Source organism: Elephantulus edwardii, unplaced genomic scaffold, assembly GCF_000299155.1.
Source record: "Elephantulus edwardii isolate Elephantulus edwardi_28Jun2011 unplaced genomic scaffold, EleEdw1.0 scaffold00541, whole genome shotgun sequence".
In the NCBI taxonomy this organism is placed as follows: Eukaryota; Metazoa; Chordata; class Mammalia; order Macroscelidea; family Macroscelididae; genus Elephantulus; species Elephantulus edwardii.
Window position 1 is genome coordinate 253,785 of NW_006400291.1, and position 5,672 is coordinate 259,456.

A 5,672-nucleotide genomic window follows, 5' to 3' on the forward strand; every position below is an offset into this window, starting at 1 on the left:
TATATATATATATATATGTAATCTCCCCTGAGTCAATGGGATATAATTGACTTGTTTCAATTACTAGATGTAGCCCTGGATGCACTCACCAATCTATACCAGGAAATTTGGAGGACAGTTATTTTGCCAATGGATTGGAAAAGGTCCATATTTGGGAACAAAAGTGATCCAACTGAATGTAAAAACTATAGAACAATATAATTAATATTACATGTAAGTGAAATAATGCTGAAGGTCTTAATAAAATAGCTAAAAGAGTACATAGATAGAGAATTGCCAGAAGTACAAGCAGGATTTAGAAGATGTGTGGCACCAGGGATGTAACTGCTGATGTCAGATGGATCCTGGCTAAAAGTAAAGAATACTAGAATAATGTCTGTTTGTGCTTTATTGACTATGAAAAGGCACTTGACTGTGTGGATGATAACAAGTTATGGCTGACATTGAAAAGAGTGGAAATCCCAGAGCACTTAATTGTTTTCATGTGAAACCTATACCTAGAGCAGGAGGTTGTTGTGTGAACAGAGCAATGGAACTCTATATAGTTTAAAATGAGAAGGGCATGTGTCAGGGTTGTATTCTCTTTCCATATCTATTCAATCTGCATGCTGAGCAAATTATTCAAGAAACCAGGAGGGAGACTCATCAATGACCTGGATTATGCAGATGACACAACCTTGATTGTTGAAAGTGAGGAGGACTTGAAGCACTTGTTGCAGAAGATCAAGAAATGCAGCCTTCAATATGGATTGCATTTCAATATCAAGAAAACAAAGATTCTTAGCAGTATACCAGTTGGTGACATCATAGATGAAGAAAGATTAAAACTGTCAACAACTCCATCTTAGTTGAATCCACAATTAACACCCTTGGTACTAGCCGTCAGAAAATCAGGAGACATATTGCACTGGGAAAGTCTGCAGTTAGGGACCTCACCAAATTATTGAGGAGTAATGATGTCAGTTTGAGAACGAAGGTGTGTGTGATTCAGGCCATGGTCTTTTCAATCACTTACTATGTATCTGAGATGTGGACAATGAATAAGGATGACAGAAGAATGACAGACTTTGAGCTGTGGTGTTAGAGAAGAATACTGAACATTTAATGAGCAGCCAAAAGAACAGATATGTCTTGGGGAGGGTGCAGTCAGAATGCTCTTTGGATGATGAGGCTTCACTTCACATATTTCGGGCATGTTTCTAGGAGGGACTATTCCTTGGAGAAGGACATGATAGTTGGAAAGGTGGAGGGTTGATGAAGGAAAGGGAGGCCTTCAACCAGGTAGATTGACACAGTAACTGCCACTTTGGGCTCCAGTGTGTTACAAAATGTGAAGATTGCTCAGGGTAGGAGAGGGTTCAGATTATACAGTCGCTATGAGTTATACTCAACTTGGCAGCAACAACAGGCTTTAATGAACTGAGATGGATTGGCATGGACCACTTTGAATCAGACAATCGTATGATCTACTACTATTCTGGGAATGAAAAAGTGAAAAATGCAGTTGTTTTCAGAGCCAAAAAGACCATTTCTAAATCCATCCTAGAGTACAACATTGTAAGTGATGAGATATTATCCATAAGCATACAAGGAAAAACTGTTATTACCACTATCATTAAAATACGCACACCAAACACTAAAATCAAAGAGAAAGAAATAGATTTCTTCCAACTCTTAGAATCTGAAATTGAACGTGCAACCAAGACTGATTAATAATAATTAGTGACTGGAATGTAAAAGTGGGAAATAAGGAAGAAGCAGTAGTCAGTATGAGCTTGGTGACAGAAATGACACTGGAAACTGAAGGATAGAATTTTGTGCAGTGACTTATTCATTGCAAATATCTTTTATAAAAACACAAACTACTCTGAGGATGGGGTGCTTTCCCTGGGTGAAGTGGTGTGGGCTGATGCCACGTGCCTTACCCTATACTGCCTACCTTTTGGGCACAGCCTGCCTGTTATGGATTAAATTGTGTCCCCCAAAAAGGCATGTTGTAGCCTTACCTCTTGGCACCTATGAACATGACCTTGTTGGGTGTGCAGATGTGAGCATGAGGTTATAATGGAATAAATCAAAAGAAAAACTGCTTGTCCCTGGGTCACAATGTCCTGACTCACACCAGGTCACACATGGCACGTGTGCTCCATAGGGTTTTCACAGGTTAATCTGTTACAAGTAGGACCCTGGCCTTTCTTCCAGGCACCTCTGTGTGTACATGAGCCTCCCACACTGTGGTTAGCAGTCCAGGGCTTAACAGTGTGAGCACTGGTGGTCTAGTGGATAAAGGGTTATGCTGCTAACTCAAAGGCAGGCAGTTCAAACTCCCAGCTGGAGCGAGATGGACAATCTCCTCTTGGAGGGTCAGCTATGAGTCAGTTCTGACTTGTTGGCAGTGAGTTTTGAGTTATTTTTTTAGAATTGAGAAGAGACATGGAGAGAAGAATGCCAGGCTTTGAAAGAGACAGAGATCAGAGTTTAAGGATGCATCTATCAGCCAACAAGTGCTGGCCACCACTAACATGAGAAGAACAGCATGGTCCAGGCTGTCCCTCAGAGCCCTCTCAGGACTGGCTCTCTGCAGCTCCCCCTACTGACACCTTGGCTTCAGATGACTAGTCTCCAGAGCTGTGAGCTCACACATTTCACAGTTTCAACAGAATTTGAAAACACTCATTAAGACACCACTTTGTCATGTATTGTCTAATCAGAACCAACCCATAGCTGACTTTCCACTGGGTTTTCAGAGACAGTAAATCATATGGAGGGAGTTCTGGAAGCCTAGTGGCAAGAAGCTGCTCTACAATCCCAAAGGCACGTGATTCAAGACCACCAGCTGCTCCTGGGGAGTAGGATGGACAATCTCCTCCCATGTGATTGATTAACTGCCTCTGAAAACCCACAGGAGGGTCAGCTGTGGGTCGCTTCCGACAGAGGGTGGAGAGACAACACAAGAGAGGAAGACCCTCAATGAGATGGATTGACTCAGTTGACAGGGGAAATGGGGATAGGTGTGTCAGTGACAGTAAGGTTGGCTCAGGATAGAGCAGGGTTCAGAGTTGTTGTACACAGTGTTGCTATGAGTCATAGGCGACTTGACAGCACATAACAACAGCAACAAATCACATGGGAGGAGATTGTCCATCTTTATCCTGTGGAGCAGGTGTTTTTGAACTGCATACCTTTGGGTTAGCAGCCCAATTCCTTACCCACTAGGCCACCAGATACACTACCTTCATGCGCATTTATATAGCAGACCACTATGCTGACGTGATTCTGATTCCATCTTGTGAGCAGGAGATTCACCACTCAGTGGTGACTCGGTCAGGGAGTGGCCCCAGTAAGTTCAGGCCTGTCTCAGCCCAGTGGCCCACTCAAGGCTTTCTCACTCAAGTCCAGAGACACCTGCTTGATTTGCTGTTTCTGGGGGACAGTTTCCTCTTCTGCTGTTCCAGAAACCTTTTTCTCTTGCTCCCTGTCTGCTGAATGGAAAAACCCCCAAAACAGGACAGTGTCTGCACCCCTGATTTCCACAGACACCCCCCCCCCCCATGCTCACTTGGGAGGCAGCAGCTGGCATGTGTGGAACTGGCTTAATGGAGGCTCCCAGGTGGCCTCATCTGCATAGTTTAGCATTTCACTTTTCCACAAAGCACCCAGTGTGCCCACACCAACAGTGTCACCCTTTAGTGACAAACACAAAGCCTGCTTAGACCTAGAGGAGGAGGCTGGGAAGTATGCCAGAGGATCGAAGGGGCCCAGCTGGTGTGGGGTTCCTGCCTAGTGGTTAGGGGGGGTCTTGCCCAGTGGACCCCCTGCTGCCTAGTCTCTGGACTCCTTCTTCCACCAGCTCCCTGAGAAGGGAGATCCTAAAGACATGCCTTAGAGTGGGTGCCCTGCCTGCAACACCCACCATCTGCTACCCAGCACCCTCCTCCTGCCCCCGCCCTCAGCCTGCTGTGTCGTTTGACCTCTTTAGACTTCAACTGAGCCCTGAAAAAACTACTTCACACAATTAAATGCACTTTTGTTTTTCTTTTAAAATCTCCTTTCCATGCACACCATGATGTCCTGTAAGTCATTTAATCCATTCTCCTAAGGGGAATGCAACAAAATCCTCCACTTTCGGGCAAACAAGGGGGTGCTATCTGCATAATAAAAGCTGTTGAAGAGAATCCGGAAGGCGGTCCCTCGTGCGCGCCCCGCCCCGCCTGGGGGCGCCGGGTTTGGCGTCGCTCCCGTGGGGTCAGAGGATTTTGCCCGGGTACCAGGATCAGGAAGGATTTGATTCATACTTTGGAAATGATAGTAGGAAACCATACAGTCTTTGGCATTTCGAGCTACGGAAAGGAACTTTGAGGTAAAAGAAGAGTGAATTGGCTTTGTGTTACCTTGCAGTTGTTTTCCCAGAAAGATGGAGGCAACAGCTGAGTGGGAAGGAATTAAAAGACAGAAACAGAATGGACAAGAGACATTTTGAGGCAAAGCCAACATGGACCAGAAACTAAACTTCTGTTATCAATCAATCAATTAGTTCCAGTTGTGATGTATTTTATAGCAGCTTTCAGCCCAGCTTTGTGCCTGGGTGTCAGTCCACCTGGTCCGGCAAATATGCACCGTGTCCTCACAACTAGGCTTCTGCATCACTCAGGGCAGGCCAGCGGATTCCTCATCGAGCCACCTTAACATTGCTTTGTATCTCTCCGCGATGCTGAAGCCGATGGTACACTGCAGCTTGCATAGACAGATGGGGCAGTGTAGCGGAGGGCACCGGTCAGCTTCATCCATGTGGTTGGAGCCTTGCATCAGACATGAGATCCACTGGCAGTGTCGCATTCCAAAGATGTGTCCAATATTATGGGCCAGCGTCTTCTGTCAAAGAGGCTTGTCCGAAGACAAAATTCCAGGAGTCCTTTGGGTAAAGATTGTTATCCTCACAACACAGAAGGCATTTTCTGGTTTCTTCCTTTTAAGGAACTTCAAGATGTCTCCTGCATGAATGTGTAGATTTCGGGTGTTCTTTGAAGGAGCATCTTGTCTCAGAAACAGGAATGGGTTCTAGGTGTTTTACTGACAAACCATAGACAAATGCTTCACAGTAGCCCTTAAGCCACTTAATATATTCTTCACAAGAGAATTCTGGTGTTCCCTAGAGAGCCAATAGACTGTATACAAATAGTGTGTTTCTCTGTAGACGGTATCTTTCTGTTAGGATCATTGAAAAACTGCTCAAAGTCTTGGGGGAGGGCGGCGGTGCTCAGGATGGGAGGCAATCCAATCCGATTCTGAGGCAATGTCCAAGTGAGTGCTGCTTGGTTGACAGGCTTCGTCCATGCAGCGCTGCTCGTACTGGAACACAAGCTCTGGGGACTTTGAAAAGAGAGCCGTTTTTAGGGTCTGTTCACAGTGCCGTAAGATTTGCATAATGACAAGCCTCTTCCATTCACCAAGGGTTCCTATGCAGAAAAACGTTCATCCTTCCCTTTGAATGCTGCTCTACCTCGAGGCTTATTTAGAAAATAAGGCTCTCATTGACGTTTTTACCGTGCAAGGACTGTGCTGTCTGGGCCTTGGAAACGGTGTTGGATTGGCCTCACCAACGCCAGGATTCCAAGTCCTAGACCTGCTGAGAGACGCCACGCCCACTCCACGCCCCGTCACCCAACACAGAA

General features: G+C 45.5%; 1 protein-coding gene and 1 pseudogene across 1 annotated transcript in view; both read right to left on the minus strand.

The window, feature by feature from the left end:
• The window catches only part of KCNIP3 (Kv channel interacting protein 3, calsenilin), a 172,437-nt gene that overhangs the window by 136,834 nt on the left and 29,931 nt on the right, over positions 1-5,672 (minus strand). The gene's annotated exons all lie outside the window — the stretch shown is intronic.
• Positions 4,856-5,424, minus strand: LOC102870958 (annotated as a pseudogene).